The sequence below is a fragment of the Acanthochromis polyacanthus genome, chromosome 1 (assembly GCF_021347895.1).
Source record: "Acanthochromis polyacanthus isolate Apoly-LR-REF ecotype Palm Island chromosome 1, KAUST_Apoly_ChrSc, whole genome shotgun sequence".
Lineage (NCBI taxonomy): Eukaryota > Metazoa > Chordata > Actinopteri > Pomacentridae > Acanthochromis > Acanthochromis polyacanthus.
Window position 1 is genome coordinate 28574778 of NC_067113.1, and position 20111 is coordinate 28594888.

Below are 20111 nucleotides of genomic sequence, written 5' to 3' on the forward strand. Positions count from 1 at the left end.
GCTAATATTTACTGTCAAAAAACTGTTAAAAATCAATAAAGACCAGAAATCAAATATAAATTGGCGTATGTTGACCATTTTTAGTAGCACTATCATTCTGCATTAGTTTGGGGTCAATACATCACATGACCTGAGAGCTATTGAGCAAAAAAGCTAATATTTACTGTCAAAAAACTGTTAAAAATCGATAAAGACCAGAAATCAAATATAATTTGGCGTATGTTGACCATCTTTAGTAGCACTATCATTCTGCACTGGTTTGGGGTCAATACGTCACATGACCTGAGAGCTATTGAGCTAAAATTAATAATAAATTCATTAAGTATCCAAATGGTATAAAAAGTGCTGTGTCTTGATCAGTCTGTTTCATACTATAATCCCAAATAGATTTGGAGTCTTTGGGTCACATGACCTGGTAGCTATTGAGCTAAAATGCTAATACTTACTGTAAAAAATTAATAATAAATTCATAAAGCATTCAAATGTAATAAAACCTGGTGTGTCTTGATCACCTTTTATAGTCCTGTCAATCCTTATTGATTTGGAGTCTCTAGGTCGCATGACCTCGGAGCTATTAAGCCAAAATGCTAATATTTACAGTTAAATATCAATATAAAATATGCAAAGTATCCAGATGGAATAAAAAGTGCTGTGTCTTGATCACTCTATGAAATGCTCTAATCCTGCATAGATTTGGTGTCTGTAGGTCACATGACTTGGGAGCTATTGAGCTAAAATACTAATATTTACATATTGAAATTAATTAAAAACTCACAAAAAAAATATTAATAGTCTCCAAAAGCAATAATAAAGTCTGTGTAATAAACCAGGTCTAAATCTATTTAGCCAAAAGATCACATGACCTGGGACTTATAGAGCTGTAATGCTCATAATTACAGTATAAAATACATGAAAAATTCACAAAACATATGAATTGTGTCCAAATGTTCATTCAATGTTTCTAAGTGTGACAAAGAATCTATGAACTACAAATCCCTATATTTGAGTGCCGTAATGTATTATAACATAATGTAACATAACGTCACGTCAGGTCTTTGCTCTTCCTTTTTCTGCCTCATGTAAGTTAACCGTTAATTATCAATGAAATAAGTATCCAATCGACTGAGCCCGTAACACACGTGCTGCTCAATATCCAGAACACCATTTGGAGTCAGAGTTGTGCGATGGGTCGTTTGAAAAAAGGTAGAAGTATCGCTCAGTGGGTAGAGTGGCTGGTTGGCACCCGGGAGGCCGGGGCTCGATTCCAGGTGTGAGTGAGTGAGATAGGCAGAGGGAGTATAGGAGTGAGTGAGTGTGATGAGTATAGGAGTGAGTGAGATAGGCATAGGGAGTATAGGAGTGAGTGAGTGTGATGAGTATAGGAGTGGGTGAGATAGGCATAGGGAGTATAGCTCAGTGGGTAGAGTGGCTGGCTGCCACCTGGGAGGCTGGGGTTCGATTCCAGGTGTGAGTAAGATAGGCATAGGGAGTATAGCTCAGTGGGTGAGTGAGATAGGCATAGGGAGTATAGGAGTGGGTGAGTGAGATAGGCATAGGGAGTATAGCTCAGTGGGTAGAGTGGCTGGCTGGCACCCGGGAGGCCGGGGTTCGATTCCAGGTGTGAGTGAGTGAGATAGGCAGAGGGAGTATAGCTCAGTGGGAAGAGTGGCACCTGGGAGGCCGGGGTTAGATTCCAGGTGTGAGTGAGATAAGCATAGGGACTATAGGAGTGAGTGAGAGAGGCATAAGGAATATAGCTTTGTGGGTAGAGTGGCTGGCTGGGACCCGGGAGACTGGGGTTTGATTCCAGGTATGAGTGAGTGAGATCGACATAGGGAGTAACGCTCAGTGGGCAGGTTGGCATCCGGGAGGCCAGGATTCGATTCCAGGTGTGAGTGAGATAGGCAAAAGGAGTATGTGAGTGAGATAGGGAGTATAGGAGTGGGTGAGTGAGATAGGCATAGGGAGTATTGCTCAGTGGGTAGAGTGGCTGGCTGGGACCCGGGACTATAGGAGTGAGTGAGATGAGTATAGCAGTGATTGAGTGAGAAAGGCATAAGGAATATAGCTTTGTGGGTAGAGTGGCTGGCTGGCACCTGGGAGACTGGGGTTTGATTCCAGGTATGTGTGAGTGAGATAGGCATAGGGAGTGTAGAAGTGAGTGAGATAGGCACAGGGAGTATATCTCAATGGGTAGAGTAGCTGGCTGGCACCTGGGAGGCCGGGGTTCGATTCCAGGTGTGAGTAAGATAGGCATAGTGAGTGAGTGAGATGGAGTATGTGAGTGAGATAGGCACAGGGAGTATATCTCAATGGGTAGAGTAGCTGGCTGGCACCTGGGAGGCCGGGGTTCGATTCCAGGTGTGAGTAAGATAGGCATAGTGAGTGAGTGAGATGGAGTATGTGAGTGAGATAGGCACAGGGAGTATATCTCAATGGGTAGAGTAGCTGGCTGGCACCAGGGAGGCTGGGGTTCTATTCCAGGTGTGAGTGAGTGAGATCTGCATAGGGAGTATAGGAGTGAGTGAGTGAGATAGGCACAGGGAGTATATCTCAATGGGTAGAGTAGCTGGCTGGCACCCGGGAGGCCGGGGTTCTATTCCAGGTGTGAGTGAGTGAGATCTGCATAGGGAGTATAGGAGTGAGTGAGATAGGCAAAGGGAGTATCGGTGTGAGTGAGTGAGATAAGCATAGAGAATATAGCAATGAGTGAGATAGGCACAGGGAGTAGAGCTCAGTGGGTAGAGTGGCTGGCTGGCACCCGGGAGTCCGGGGTTCGATTCCAGGTGTGAGTGAGATAGGCATAGGGAGTATAGGAGTGGGTGAGTGAGATAGTCATAGGGAGTATAGGAGTGAGTGAGATGGGCATAGGGAGTATAGCTCAGTGGGTGAGTGAGATTGGCATAGGGAGTATAGGAATGAGTGAGATAAGCATCGGGAGTATAGCTCAGTGGGTAGAGTGGCTGGCCTGCACCCGGGAGGCTGGGGTTCGATTCCAGGTGTGAGTGAGTCAGATAGGCATAGTGAGTATAGAAGTGAGTGAGTGAGATAGGCATAGGGAGTAAAGCTCAATGGGTAGAGTGGCTGGCTGGCACCCGGGAGGCCGGGGTTCGATTCCAGAAGTGAGTGAGTGAGATAGGCATAGGGAGTATAACTCAGTGGGCAGAGTGGCTGGATGGGAGGCTGGGGTTTGATTCCAGGTGTGAGTGAGTGAGATAGGCATAGGGAGTATAGGAGTGAGTGAGTGAGATGAGTATAGAAGTCAGTGAGATAGGCATAGGGAGTATAGGAGTGAGTGAGTGAGATAGGCATAGGGAGTATCGCTCAGTGGGAAGAGTGGCTGGTTGGCACCCGGGAGGCCGGGGTTCGATTCCAGTTGTGAGTGAGATAGGCATAGGGAGTATAGGAGTGAGTGAGTGAGATAGGCATAGGGAGTATCGCTCAGTGGGAAGAGTGGCTGGTTGGCACCCGGGAGGCCGGGGTTCGATTCCAGTTGTGAGTGAGATAGGCATAGGGAGTGAGCGAGTGAGATAGGCATAGGGAGTATCGCTCAGTGGGTAGAGTGGCTGGTTGGCACCCGGGAGGCCGGGGTTCGATTCCAGTTGTGAGTGAGATAGGCATAGGGAGTATAGGAGTGAGTGAGTGAGATAGGCATAGGGAGTATCGCTCAGTGGGAAGAGTGGCTGGTTGGCACCCGGGAGGCCGGGGTTCGATTCCAGTTGTGAGTGAGATAGGCATAGGGAGTGAGCGAGTGAGATAGGCATAGGGAGTATCGCTCAGTGGGTAGAGTGGCTGGTTGGCACCCGGGAGGCCGGGGTTCGATTCCAGTTGTGAGTGAGATAGGCATAGGGAGTGAGCGAGTGAGATAGGCAAAGGGAGTATAGCTCAGCTGGCCTGCACCCGGGAGGCTGGGGTTCGATTCCAGGTGTGAGTGAGTCAGATAGGCATAGTGAGTATAGAAGTGAGTGAGTGAGATAGGCATAGGGAGTAAAGCTCAGTGGGTAGAGTGGCTGGCTGCCATCCGGGAGGCTGGGGTTCGATTCCAGTTGTGAGTAAGTGAGTGAGTAAGATAAGCACAGGGAGTATAGGACTGAGTGAGATAGGCATAGGGAGTATAGCTCAATGGGTAGAGTGGCTGGCTGGCACCCGGGAGGCCGGGGTTCGATTCCAGAAGTGAGTGAGTGAGATAGGCATAGGGAGTATAACTCAGTGGGCAGAGTGGCTGGATGGGAGGCTGGGGTTTGATTCCAGGTGTGAGTGAGTGAGATAGGCATAGGGAGTATAGGAGTGAGTGAGTGAGATAGGCATAGGGAGTATAGGAGTGAGTGAGTGAGCTAGGCATAGGGAGTATCGCTCAGTGGGAAGAGTGGCTGGTTGGCACCCGGGAGGCCGGGGTTCGATTCCAGTTGTGAGTGAGATAGGCATAGGGAGTGAGCGAGTGAGATAGGCAAAGGGAGTATCGCTCAGTGGGTAGAGTGGCTGGCTGGCACCCGGGAGGCCGGGGTTCGACTCCAGAAGTGAGTGAGTGAGATAGGCATAGGGAGTATAACTCAGTGGGCAGAGTGGCTGGATGGGAGGCTGGGGTTTGATTCCAGGTGTGAGTGAGTGAGATAGGCATAGGGAGTATAGGAGTGAGTGAGTGAGATAAGCACAGGGAGTATAGGACTGAGTGAGATAGGCATAGGGAGTATAGCTCAATGGGTAGAGTGGCTGGCTGGCACCCGGGAGGCCGGGGTTCGATTCCAGAAGTGAGTGAGTGAGATAGGCATAGGGAGTATAACTCAGTGGGCAGAGTGGCTGGATGGGAGGCTGGGGTTTGATTCCAGGTGTGAGTGAGTGAGATAGGCATAGGGAGTATAGGAGTGAGTGAGTGAGATAGGCATAGGGAGTATAGGAGTGAGTGAGTGAGCTAGGCATAGGGAGTATCGCTCAGTGGGAAGAGTGGCTGGTTGGCACCCGGGAGGCCGGGGTTCGATTCCAGTTGTGAGTGAGATAGGCATAGGGAGTGAGCGAGTGAGATAGGCAAAGGGAGTATCGCTCAGTGGGTAGAGTGGCTGGTTGACACCCGGGAGGCCGGGGCTCGATTCCAGGTGTGAGTGAGTGAGATAGGCATAGGGAGAAAAGGAGTGAGTGGTCTTTAATGTGAGTATGTCAGGTCTTTGCTCTTCCATTTTCTGCCTCACGTAAGTTAACCGTTAATTATCAATGAAATAAGTATCTAATCGACTGAGCCCGTAACACACGTGCTGCTCAATATCCAGAACGCCATTTGGAGTCAGAGTTGTGCGATGGGTCGTTTGAAAAAAGGCAGAAAAAGGAAGAGCAAAGACCTGACGTGACGTTATGTTACATTATGTTATAATACATTACGGCACTCAAATATAGGGATTTGTAGTTCATAGATTCTTTGTCACACTTAGAAACATTAAATGAACATTTGGACACAATTCATATGTTTTGTGAATTTTTCATGTATTTTATACTGTAATTATGAGCATTACAGCTCTATAAGTCCCAGGTCATGTGATCTTTTGGCTAAATAGATTTAGACCTGGTTTATTACACAGACTTTATTATTGCTTTTGGAGACTATTAATATTTTTTTAGTGAGTTTTTAATTAATTTCAATATGTAAATATTAGTATTTTAGCTCAATAGCTCCCAAGTCATGTGACCTACAGACACCAAATCTATGCAGGATTAGAGCATCTCATAGAGTGATCAAGACACAGCACTTTTTATTCCATCTGGATACTTTGCATATTTTATATTGATATTTAACTGTAAATATTAGCATGTTGGCTCAATAGCTCCCAGGTCATGCGACCTAGAGACTCCAAATCAATAAGGATTGACAGGACTATAAAAGGTGATCAAGACACACCAGGTTTTATTACATTTGAATGCTTTATGAATTTATTATTAATTTTTTACAGTAAGTATTGGCATTTTAGCTCAATAGCTACCAAGTCATGTGACCCAAAGACTCCAAATCTATTTGGGATTATAGTATGAAACAGAATGATCAAGACACAGCACTTTTTATACCATTTGGATACTTAATGAATTTATTATTAATTTTTTACAGTAAGTATTAGCATTTTAGCTCAATAGCTCGCAGGTCATGTGACGTATTGACCCCAAACCAGTGCAGAATGATAGTGCTACTAAAGATGGTCAACATACGCCAATTTATATTTGATTTCTGGTCTTTATTGATTTTTAACAGTTTTTTTTTACAGTAAATATTAGCATTTTAGCTCAATAGCTCTCAGGTCATGTGACGTATTGACCCCAAACTAATGCAGAATGATAGTGCTACTAAGGATGGTCAACATACGCCAAATTATATTTGATTTCTGGTCTTTATTGATTTTTAACAGTTTTTTTACAGTAAATATTCGCTTTTTAGCTCAATAGCTCTCAGGTCATGTTACCTATTGACCCCAAACTAATGCAGAATGATAGTGCTACTAAGGATGGTCAACATACGCCAATTTATATTTGATTTTAGGACATAATTGATTTTTAACAGTTTTTTGACAGTAAATATTAGCATTTTAGCTCAATAGCTCTCAGGTTATGTGACGTATTGACCCCAAACCAGTGCAGAATGATAGTGCTACTAAGGATGGTCAACATATGGCAATTTATATTTGATTTTAGGACATTATTGATTTTTAACAGTTTTTTGACAGTAAATATTAGCTTTATTGCTCAATAGCTCTCAGGTCATGTTACCTATTGACCCCAAACTAATGCAGAATGATAGTGCTACTAAAGATGGTCAACATACGCCAATTGATATTTGATTTCTGGTCTTTATTGATTTTTAACAGTTTTTTTTTACAGTAAATATTAGCATTTTAGCTCAATAGCTCTCAGGTCATGTGACGTATTGACCCCAAACTAATGCAGAATCACAATGCTACCTTACCTGGTCAGCATACGCCAAAGAAGAAGAAATAGTTTGGCTTAAAAGTTTTTAAAGCAAAAAATTAAACATTTTTTAATGTAAATATCAGCATGTCTTCTCATTTCGGTCCAGATCATGTGACTTTTCGACTGAGGTTTATTTTATTATCATACTAATAGATCACTGGGATGACACACATCACTTTTTATTTGAATTCACAATTTTTAAGACAGACAGACAGACAGATAGATAAACAAGTTTTCAGCTTCTTATACTTCAAGCTATTTATTTAGTGTAAATATTAGCCGTACAATTCGATAGTTAACAGTTAAGCTGAGTCAGTTACTTAAAACATCCCTGTATAATACATCTGCGAATGCAGCGCTTTATTTTTTAAACCGGAAATAGTTGATGCGCGGTCGTGCATTTACCGTAAGCTGACGATAAGAGCGCACTGAAAATGTAGGAGCGGCTGGCTTGACTACGGAGAAACGAGAGGCGGCTGGCTTGACCGCAGTGTAATGGCGGCGCCCACAAATACGGGACAGTTGAGGTCCCGTATGAGACAAATCAATTTAGCCCAATTTACGGGACAGTTGGCAACCCTATTCTCGTTATATATTGTAAAAGTTAGAGCGAAAGTGTGAGTCAACGCCAAGCTAACTGATTACCTGAGCCAGCTAGCTTTCTTACCTTGACTTGTCGCTTCTTTGCTCCCTCGAAGATCGATGAAGTGAAATTGGAAATTCTACGTAACGCAAACGCGACGCAAGTTTAGGTTTGGTTTTTTGGAGCAGTTCGATTTTGAGTTTTTTATTTTCGTTTTGACCCATTTTACACATTCATTCATCACACACACACACATACTTACCGTATTAATCCATGCGGGGTTTGATCCAACGTCGGGCTGTTGATGGTCGCTGTCTTTCTCCACTAGACTGTCTTCAGCGCTGAGCAGCAGCAACAACAAGCAGAGAGACAAAGATCAGACTGAATGTGAAGCAGCTGAAGGTTTCTGAGCTTCAATGTGAACACATTCACACTCCAACATCGTCACAATAAGACACCGAAATCCAACTTCAGTTAGGTTTTTAATGATTCTGTGGAGCTGATTTGGATCCAGATTTAATCCAGTGAGAGAGGTAGAAGGTGTCACTCTCTGTGGTGCATTGGTTTAAGATGTTCCTCAGGTGATCATAGGGTTTATTGGTCAAGATTCTTCTTCTTCACTAAGTCTGTTAATCTTTTTATTAAGCTAAAGAAACATTCAAACCAACAAATCAGCACATTTCTACCACAGAAAACACATTTTGAAACCAACTGAATCCAGTGACGAAGTTTAGCTGATGTGGCTGAAAGCCTCAGAAACACCAAGAAACTGATAATCCTCAGAGTGATTCTCTTGCATCAAAACTAAAAGAACCTGTTTAGACTTTTAGCAGATTAATGTGGACCTCACCTCCAGTTGGCCCTGATAGTTCAACTGGTTAATCAGCTGTTTTGCTGAATGGAAACTGTGGGCTCAAGTCTTGTTTTCTCCTTTAGATTTCTGAACATTTTTCCAGATATGACATTTTGTTTGTAAGACTGTTGGTCCAGCCAAGAAACATCATCATCATGTGACTGGAGGAGTTTGAAAAGTTCAGCATCATCTTCATGTATGAATGAAGCCTTCAGAAGACAAAGACAAGAATCACATTGTCAGCAGTGGTGTGATAGTTCAGTGGTTTAGCCCGAAACCTTCCAACTCTTTCATTCCTGTTCTTACCAACTCTGTTGATGTCCTTTTCGTAAGTCTTCCTTGTCATTTGGACCTGAATAACTTTATAAATTCCAGTGTGTGCAGTCTGTAAGTGTAAATTTGATCGTTCTACAGGAGTTTTTCATCTCACTTGGTCTGGCAACCTATTTGTTTCTCAAAATGTGTTCTCTATCGATACAGCCAAGTTCATTCTGGCCCCACATCTGGAAGTGCGATTGCAAAACATATTGCATAATTCTGCACATGTATAGAAGGAAGCTGGCATCAAACCTGTCACATCACATTTTGAAGGCTCTTGCTCTACAAACTGAGCCACCACCACCACAAGATACTAGCCATGTTCTACCATGTTTCATCTCGATACATCTCACAGCTGTGACATTGCAATACCAATAGAGGGCGCTCAAAAACCAAATGACTGCTGTGGCATCATTTCGTAACCTGATCTGTCTGAGTCACATGAAATGCAACAAATGCATTCTTTGAAAGAATACGACAAGCCACGCAAAATAAAGCAGACATTTGATTCATCTGATATTCATGTAAACAAACACTGCATTTTAAAATCCACGGTCACCACAAGATGTTTATCATGTTTTATCGTTTTTTTTGCTTTATCCTCATATGCTGCTGTTAAGCTGAACCACCAATAGATGGCGCTCTAAGACCACAAATGACTTCCACAGCAAATTCGGATTTAGATTTACTCATTACTCTTGAAACGTAAGGAAGAATATTGTTTAGTAAAAACTGAGTTGGAGTAATTATATTTTGAGGAAAGTGTATGTTATTAGTGACATATCTTAAATATGCTTGAAGCCAACATATTTTTACTGTTTCACTGTCCCTACTTTCCAGCCCACGAATCACATACAAGATCGAACTGGACTGATTTCCCTGGTTACTGGAAAAGTGTAAACATGTTATGAAAGGCTTATTTGGAATATGAAAGGCTTATTTGGACCCAAGCTATATTTCCCTTATCCTAACTGTGTAGTTTTCAGTGCCTGAAGTTAGCCAAATCATAGCTTTCCAACTATATGTGTCTATATGATAAAATGAGCTCCATCATCACCATTTGCAACATTAAAACTGTGCTAATTTGTGAAAAGCTTCAAACTGGCTAACAGTATTTAACTGTGTTTGTGACTTAGACCTTCAGAAAAAATATTAGGGAACATTTGGACAGTGAACATTATCATTAAGGGTGCCCATATAGCTCATCGGTTTAAGTGGGCGACCCATGTACAGGGCCTGGTCTCTGATGCAGCAGAGCGGGTTTGATTCCTGCCAGCAGGCCTTTGCTGCATGTATTCTCCCTGTTTCCTGCTACAATAAAATACTCTTTTTAAAAAAACAAAAAACACAGCAAGTTTAAACTGAGAAAAATGGGTTGAAAATGAACTTTTGGTCTGAGAATAATGGTCCCACACAGGATGCAAACCAGAGTCTCCTCCGCAAAAGTCCTGTTGTTGACTGAAGCCTCCATCCTCTCCTCTTACCTTCCTCTGCAGACTTTGTGGTTCCTTCAAACTAAGACCCTTTCCAAATACGTCACAGTCATACATTTTGCAGAGAAAATAAGTTTCTTTCAAAATGAGAAGGCAGTTTAGTTGTGTAGGAACGTCATGTTTTTGGAAACGACGTTGAGCATTGCTGTTTTCACATCTTCATCTGTCAGCGGTAGTATTGCTTCTCACTGTTTTGCAAACACAAGACCCAGCTCACGCTGTTTATATTCCCATCTGGCCTGTGTTACTAATACACCAGCACTCGTGCTCATATTCTTCCATAAACAGACAGCAAACCTTACATAAGGTGGATTTCCTAGTGCCTAAGACTATCCAGTGCCCATGTAAGTCTCCATGACTCAGTGACAGATGATGCTCCTGCACAGGAACGCTTGTCGGAAGCAGTGGGAGGACGGACAAGCAAGTGTGAGGAAACATCCCAAATAGAAAGCGGTGGGAAGCACACAATGGCGTCTCATTCACAGACCGACACCCACTCAGACACACACTCATCAGAACCTTTAAAAACGTATTGACGTAACCGGCTTCCTGCCTTGAGCAAAGAACATGAGTAAATCCTATTCTACGAAAATAGACGGGTCCTTTGAAACAGACCTCTCTTTGGGACATGACGTAGAACATTTCTCTTGTTGTACCTTTCAGTTTATTGAGCATCGCATCGTTGTCATGAGGCCAAACAGATTGTACGCAAGGATTCATTGAAAGCATTGACTTATGCAGATCCAGTTTGAGATCCAGAGCTTTGGAGCTCTTCCTCTGACATGTCCACCCACTTTCGTTTTTTTCATCCCTTTTCGGCTTGGTGGGAGAAAACTGCACTTTTTCCTTCAGACTTTTCTCAAAATCCTGAAATAAAGAAAAAGCTACAGACTGAGCCAGCCAGCTTTTAACCCCCCTGTTGTCTTCATTTACAGGCACCAAAAATATTGCTTCCTCATCTGAAAAAAAATCCCAAAATTCGGCAAAAATATTCCCCAAATTTCTGAAAATTTGCAAAACATTCAGAAAGAAAATTCCAATAATTCCTTAACAGTTTCCCTTAAAAAAATATTTAAAAATATCCTCCAAATTTGGCAAGAAAATTCTTGTAAACATTTTCAAAAAATGAGTAAAAATCTTACAAAAAATGAGTAAAAATATCTAAAGTGATTATTTTCATATCAGTAGAACTTCTAATATTTAAATCAACCAAAATCCTGCAAAATTTGTTGGATTTTGGTTGATTGTTTTTGTCATTGTTCTTAAGAAACATTTTTAACATTTCTTTTTTCAACCAAAAAATTTTCAATTTTTTACCATTTTTTGCTGACACCACCATGCTTCACATCATGATGCTGCCACCACCATGCTCACATCATAATGCTGCCACCACCATGCTTCACAAAAATGTTGAAAATGTGGACATCAGAAGTTTCACTGTGAAATTTTTTTTTCACATTTTCAAACTTTAAAACGGGCCACTTTGACCCGCAGGACAACACGAGGGTTAAATTAATCATGAGCTTATACCAAAAAATTTAGAAATATTTTATGAAAAATCAGGCAAGATTCAAAGTGTTTCCCAGCTCCATCTTCCGGTACAGAGTAGTGTGTTTTTTTGTAAGATAGACAGCATGCTAGAAAACCAAACATCCTTTATTTAGTGCTGCAGCATCCAAAATGAAGACTAATTATGGCTTCCAACTAGGTTATTTCTACCCTCTATATGTCCTTGTTGAGTAGCGGTCTTCTACTCTCCAAGACCATCAACAACATCAAATTCACCAAATAAAGAACTGGGGTTACACCCAATAAATACTGTTTGTCACTGCTTCAATGCATACTTCATGTTGGAGTTGAAGGTGTTTAGTCCTGCTCTGCATTGGAAATCTGTTCCCATTAACATTTGTGCCATCTTACACATCAAGCTCCCTCAGTGAAAAGACAGTTATTGAGTCTTCAAGAATTTTACTGGAGGGATAGAAGAACATTCTTTCATTTGGTGGAAAAATACGGAAAGGAGAACAAACAACAAGAATCTGCTTTTGATCAAAACAACAACAACAAAAAAAAACTTTCAAAACTTACTACTACAACATGTACTGTCAAACCATTAATGTTCTCTCCATCCAGAGAGCTGGAGGTTGTTTAAAGAAGACACGATTCCAACCTTTGTTCAGCCGTCTTGGTGGAGCCTTGACACTTCTTGATCTCCTCTAAATGTAAAAGTCAGAAAAGGTCCTTGAGCCGCGTAGAACAGTGTGAGGATTTTTCAGCGTGGTGGCATTATTCTGCAATAAGCTGAAGAACAGAAGGCCAACGGCCCACAGCACCACCAACCTCCAGAACGCCAAAAATCAATGTGAGAGAGGACTCGGTTTCAAAGACACCCCGAGGGTTTCAGACACTAGATATTTTTACTTGCTTTAGAAAAGTCTTGGCCAGTGAAATTTTATTCATCTGTTGGCAGCTAGTTTTGCTTATTTTTAAGTTTGTTTTATTGCTTTTTCTTCTTGTTCTTGAGGGTTTAGCTCTTATCAGAATGTGCCATTACACCAAAATACCCTTCATTTGCTGCTTCATTTGCTTAAGCATAATGGACATTACTGTTCATTAAGTGGTCCGAAATAATAGGGCAATTTATAGATTTTAGAAAAATAAAATAACACAGCTTTTACTCCGCCGATATTTCCATTCTTTTTAAAAAAAATATATATATATATATATATTTTGCCCACGATTCAATGTTGAAAAACAACAAAACAGGAAAATTTCCAGTTGTATTAGGAGCTATCTGTACACATGTATACAAATATCTACACATGTAGACATTCACTTTACACAGTTAAGTTCTTGTAGAGTTTTCCATTAGTAAGAATAAAAAATACAACCTTTACTTGACCTATTTTGTGACACAAACAGCCGGGAAAGCAGCAACCGAAATATGAATGAATGAAAATAGTTTACTCCTATTCACATCCACAGCTATTTTAGGGATGTTGTGTACATATTTATCATTTTTCAGTGTTTCCCTGTCGTATAGTATGAGGAGTCTAGTATTAGTCCAGGGGAGACCTACTCTACGATGACATCCTAAAGCTTTTAACAAGATTCAAGTTTTCAAAGAGATGCTCTGTGTTGTAGTTTTTTTTTTTTTTTCAAATTTATAGTTTATTGAAAAGCACATTTATAGTTTACATTCAAGATACAATGGATATGTTTCCAGCAGTTTTGCTTTTCCATTTTATACAGAAGAACATAATATATAACTACCAAATAGAGGAGCAAGGGAACCCATTCATTGACATATCATGACAAACAGTGGTATATGTGTTTACGTTAAGCAAAATCAGATCTTACAGGCTTTACATATTCTGTCCATTTGGACCACATTGAGTAAAATTTGTCCAGTTGTAATTTGAGGGTAGATGAAATCTTCTCCATAATAAAAATGTCTTTCACGACATCAATCCAACTCTCTATTGTTGGTCTTTCAGGTTTGAGCCACTTTCTTGTAATATTTTTTTTGCTCGCCGTCAACAGAATATTGATGAGTTTTCTGTCCTTTTTGCCAATTGTTTGAAGGTCTACTTTACCCAGGTACATTGTAGTAAAAGATGGGGGAAAAACAATATTAAATATATTTTGCAAGTGCTGATGAATGTCCAACCAGTATTCTTGTATAACCGCACATTCCCAAAATATATGAAAGTGGTTGGCTGTATTCTTGTTGCATCTCCAGCAGGTATCTCCTATTCCCTGGTACCTTTTCTGGGCTGGTGTAACAAAAAATCTCATTGTGTTTTTCCATTCGAATTCACGCCAAATATTCGACCCAGTCGTGGTCCACTGAGTCTGACATATGTAAGTCCATTCCTCTTCCGTAATATTAATTCTTCCTTCTGTTTCCCATTTCTTCTTTACGTAATATGTGTTCCCTCCTTTACCCACCAGGATGCTGTCATATAATTTAGATATGATTTTGGTAGGGGAAATTGGTTTTGTTATTGACATAAATGTTTGTAAAAATCCTTCAACCTGTTGATTTTTTATGTTTTGGTTAAAATAGTGTCTGATCTGTAAATATCTGAAGAAATCTTCAGAGTCCAGTCCATGTTTTTGTTTTAAACATTCAAATGATTGTAGTGCCCCTTTATGAACAAAGGAGTTGTAGTCTGTTAATCCTTTTGAAATCCAAAATTTAAATCTATTGTCATATTTATTGGGGGTAAACTCGGAGTCATAAGCACACCATCTGTATATTTTTGTATCTCCCTCCAACTTACATAATTTAATAACTTCGTTCCATGACATGAGCATCGTGTTGGATATTGTGTCATCTTGAAAGTTAGTTTTCTGCTGCAATTTAATGTCGAATAATAAAGCTTTCAATGGAATATTCTTAATTGTTTGCCCTTCTAAGCTTTTCCATCCTGCCGTGTAAGTCGGTGAGCACGCGCAAACAAGTGGCCTCAGCTGGGCAGCATAGAAATATTCACGTAAACATGGAAGGTTTCTACCCCCCACTGTCTTTTTTTAGTTGTAATGTTTTATATTGTATTCTGGGTTTTTTGCCTCTCCAAATGTATCTTGATATCATTCTATCCCACTCTACAAATTGTTTTTGCGGTATTGAAAATGGCAGACTTTGAAATAAATACAGCAGTTGAGGGAGAAGAGTCATCCTTATTGAGTCAATTCTAGAGTTAAGATCCAGAAACGGCACATTGTTCCATCTTTTCAAGTCTAATTGTAACTTGTTGTTTAAAGGTATATAATTAACCTCATACATTTTTGTTAGGTCTCTATGTAGTATGATACCTAAATACTTTACCGCCTCTGCATCCCAGCTCCATTTGTATTCATCTTTAATATTTTGGGGTGGGTTGTAGTTGAAAGTTAGTACCTGTGTCTTATTTACATTTATTTTATAGCCTGAAAAGGTACCGTATTCTTCAAGTGTTTTTATTATTATGGGTAGGGTCTGTGTAGGTTGGGTTATGGTCAAGAGTAAATCATCGGCAAACAAGGCAAGTTTTTGCTCTTCATTAGTAACTGTTACACCTTTGATATCTTTTCTTTGCCTTATCCACTGGCCTAACGGTTCAATATACAAAGTAAAAAGAAGAGCGGAAAGATTGCATCCCTGTCTGTTTCCCCTCTGTAAAGTTATTGACTCCGTGAGGTCTCCATTAATTTTTATTCTGGCAGATGGCTTGTTGTATAATCCAGAAATTATCTCAATTACTGATTTATGAAAATTGAATTTGTCAAGTACCTTGTACAAAAAGGTCCACCTCACGGAGTCAAAAGCCTTTTCCGCATCAACACTAATAATTAGGGTTTCTTGTTTCTGTTGAACGGCATGTTGTATTATTCTCAAGACTCTCCTAATATTATCCTGCGTTTGTCTGTGTTTTATAAAACCCGTTTGATCATTGTGTATTAGTGATGGTAGTATTGTTTCTAATCGTTTTGATAAAATAGATGTAAATAATTTGTAATCAATATTCAAAACACTTATTGGACGGTAATTACTGCATTCTAATCTATCTTTCCCTTCTTTTGGAATTATGGATATTATTGCTTCATTCCATGAATTTGGTGTTATTTTCTTTTCCTTCACCCAGTTAAATGTTTTGAGCAATGTTGGAATCAGGGTGGTCCCCATAGCCCTGTACCACTCAGGGCCAAAACCATCAGCCCCCGCCATCTTGCCAGTTTTTAACCTCTTAATGGCTGCTAGAATTTCCTCTTCAGTTATTATAGCACAAAGCTTATCATTTTGTTCATTCTTTAATTTTGGTAAATCTAACTGTGCCAAAAAATAATCTATTTGTTCGTGATTATTCATCTGAGTTTGAGAGTACAAGCTTGTATAGTAGTTTTCAAAACATTGTTTTATTTTCTCATGTTCAATTTCAATTTTATTATTTAAGGGATTTTTTATTTTATATATTGTTCGTTCCGCTTGCTGTTTCCTCAGTTTATATGAAAGTAGCTTCAAAGATCTCCCATCAGCTTCGTAGTATCGCTGTTTTGTTAATATAAGTTTTTTCTGTATTGCCAATGTATTAATATCGTCTATTTCCTTTTTTAATTTTTGTATGTCGGACTTTAATTCCTTTTTTAGGGTCTTAGAGTGCTCTTTTTGAAGTTCTAGCAATTTTTCTTCTAAACTTTCAAGCTTGTGTTGATTTTCTTTTTTCTGATAGGCGGATATGCTGATAATCTTACCTCTCATAACTGCTTTAAGTGTGTCCCATAAGGTCCCCGGAGAAACTTCATTATTATCGTTAAATATAAGAAATTCTTTAATGTTATCTTTTAGTTGCTCTTTAATTTTTGGGTGATTTAAAATGGTATTATTCATCCTCCAAAGTGTAGATCTTTTATTACTAGTAAGGTTAACATTGACAATGACCGGATTATGGTCCGAAATAGCACAGGGTCGAATATCACAACTCTTTACCAACGTTAGATCATTTTTGAACATAAAAATATAGTCTAATCTGGAGTAAACATTGTGTGGATGGGAATAGTGGGTATATTCTCTTTTTGTGGGGTTATTTTCTCTCCACACATCTATAATACCTAACTCTTCCATAAGATGTAGCATCTTTTTTCGGATCCCCTTACGATCCCCTTTACTATTTGTTGAGTCAAGTGTATTATTTAAAACAATGTTAAAATCTCCACCGCATAATAATGTTCCTTGACTTTTTGTTGATATCAGCTCTAAAATATGTCTGTAAAGAGACCAATCGCTCCCGGGAGGGATATAGACATTAAGTAAAGTAGTAAGATTACCTTCAATTTTTCCAGTTATCATAACATATCTGCCCTCCTTGTCTTTGTAGTCAAATAAGTGCTCATAGTTCAGTACCCCAGATATTAGGGTCGCCACGCCTCGCCGCCGTCCCGAGCTATGTGAAGAGCAAAACACATGTTTGAAACCCATTCTTTTCAACTTTAAGTGTTCATCGTCCGTGAGGTGGGTCTCTTGCATAAAAGCTATATCTGCTTTATCTTTCTTAAGATTAGACAGAGCTTTCCACCTCTTTACTGGATTGTGCAAGCCATTAATATTTACTGTAATAAGCTTTATATTTCTGCAACACATGTCTTATAGTTACAAACAATAATGCACAAGTGTTCCCTGCTCCTCAACATGAACAATAAACCCAGAACAAAAGATGAACTTACAAGATAAAAACATAAAGAACTAAAATTATGAAGAGTTGACTTCCAAGGTAGGGGTTTTGAGGCAAACCCTCTTGGGCCTCTAAAGGCAAAGTCCACATCAGATGATGGGGGCCCTTATTAGCTGAGAACTATGCAGCAAGAGATTACACCCCCATCGAACCATACTTTACATTGTGTTTTACACCAAAAATAACATTATCCTTAAACTTTAATTATTTTACAAATAGAGAGTCATGAGTGTTATTTGAAAATATTGTAAAGAAAACCTCAGTCTCCAGAAGCCCCTGCAGTGTGTCTCCTGAAGGCTCTCAGCTTCTCTTTGTAGCTCTGGGTCTGCCTTGAAGTTACTGTTGTGCGCCCGTTTCCTCTGGCTACTCTGCTCCAGGTCAGCTCCTTCAACTGCTCCACGGTATTCTCCGGTGGCATGATAACGGCGACAGGAAAGCCTTTTCGGGACATGTCCTCACTTGCTTCTCTGGCGGTGTGGTAGGTCTTTTCCCCATCAGCGTATTTCACCCTGAGCCTTGCGGGAAAGAGCGTTTGGAACTGGATCTGGTTATCTTTTAAAGTCTTACGAATGTCTGAGTATTCTCGTCTTTTTTTCAGGATAAGAGGAGGGTAATCGTTGTCAAGTGTTATGCGTTTTTCATTCCAGGTAATGCCTCTTTGTTGCCAAGCCTTACGGAGAATCCTTTCTTTTGTTTTGAGGCTCAAAAACCTCACCAGGATGGAACGGGGAGAGGCCCCACTAGGGGGTGGGGGGCCCAGGGATCGGTGTGCCCGTTCGATACCAATATCCTCTGTTTGGTCTATTTGTAAACCATCACGTAAAAGTTTTTCAACGAAACCAATGATAGTTGAGGCTTCTCGTTCCGATTCTTCGGGAACACCGTAAATCCTGATGTTCTGCCTCCTAGACTGGCTCTCAAATTCAGTTACCTTGTCCACTAGCTTCATGTGGGACCGCACGAGCTCAGTTACGACCTCTTCCACATTTAGCATCCTCTCCTCCGTCTTTTCAATCCTCTCCTCTGCTTCTTCTATCCTGTTGTTCACTTTCGCAATGTCTTCTTTGATGCTGCTAAGCTTTTCATTGTTTCTTGGCGAAAGTCTCTCAGCTCTTTTAAGAGTTGCTCGCTTTCGGCCATGCTACAGGTTAGCTTGGCTGGTTGGTTAGTTAGCCAGTTAGCTTTGCGCTCGTGGAAATAGCCTTAGCAGCTAATGTAGCACTACTCAATTTCGGAGTATTTCACTCAAATGCTCTTCTGGACACTATATTTTGGTGTATTTCTCTCCCCCTCTATGTTGTCTTCGATAGGAATCTTCAATTTTCTTCGTTATAGAGGGGTGGCATATGAATTGCTTTGGTTCAATCGGGAGCTCCCTCACAGCACAGCCATCACGGTGATGTTCCCCGGTAGTCTCTCGTGTTGTAGTTTTTTAATGCATCAACAAGGAGTTTTCCAACAAGCTCAGCTGCCTCTGGCCCATTTAAAGCTGCTATTTTTGAACACACTCCCTTTAAAAAAAAAAGATAGGAAGACCTTCAATTTAAGGACAATATGGGCCTGTATAGCAGATAAACTACTCTCTAAAGACAGTGGAATCGTTCACAAACTTTAGTCCGTGGAGCTATTTTTCATGATGAAGAAACATGTCACCCAGTGCAACGGCATGGTTCAGTTATTTTCATATTTTTTTTAGATATCAACAGAGCTGCACAGAGGAACAAGCTGGTTCAAGCAAGGTTTGGATACACAAACAATACATACACAGTGAAACTATTTTGGTCAATTTCATTTTATTATATTAGATTACCTGATAAACAATTAAAATTAAAGGTATTCTTTTAAGCTTTCCAAAATGTTATTTTATTTCTAAGTAGTTTGTTATTCTCTTGATCCAAAGTAAACACAGAAAGAAGTCGCCTGAATAATTAATTCCTTCAGGAAAGACCCAGGCACGGACCAGGGATCTTCTAACTGTGAGGCAACAACTACATAGTAAGTATTCACCTTTTTGTAAGTGACTCACCTAAATCAACACAGGTGCAGCCAATTGGTTCTAGAAGTTCCACAGTTAGGGAAGTGGAGATCATCTGAATGCAGTGAATGTGTCACAAGTGATTGTAGTATCAAGACGCTTTTGAGACTCGTTTTTGTCATTTTTCGTCTCATTTTTGTAATATTTTGTCTTGTTTTAATGATGTTTTTGTCTCTTGTTGTCTGACTTTTGTCATTTTGATGACAGAGTAACAGACTATATCATTCAGTTCCAGATACCTGTCATTAAATGTTTTGCTCCTTTGTAGACACACTATGATCTGTAAGTTGTAAAGCGTAAATGATAAACTGAGGCATAATGTTGAAATTGAGCTTATTTTTCTTAAGAAATTTCAAGTTGTTCATGATGGTCTTTAAAAAGATAATTCCTTAAATGTGAACATTTCAGACTCCAGACGTTATTCCAACTGATAACTTGTGGCTTGACTTAAAAAGGGGCCGTTCACTCATCATCCCTGTGCAACCGGACAGATTTAATTGGCCAAAATTAATGAAAGGAAAACTTCCAAGAGGAGTAAACGCTTTTTAAAGATGCTGTTTATCACAAAAAAACCAAATCAGTCATTTTTTTTCCAACCCTAAAGCTGTTAAAACTGTTGGGGTTTTTAAAAAAGATATATTTATTCCCTGTCTAACTGAGAAACAAGCATTTA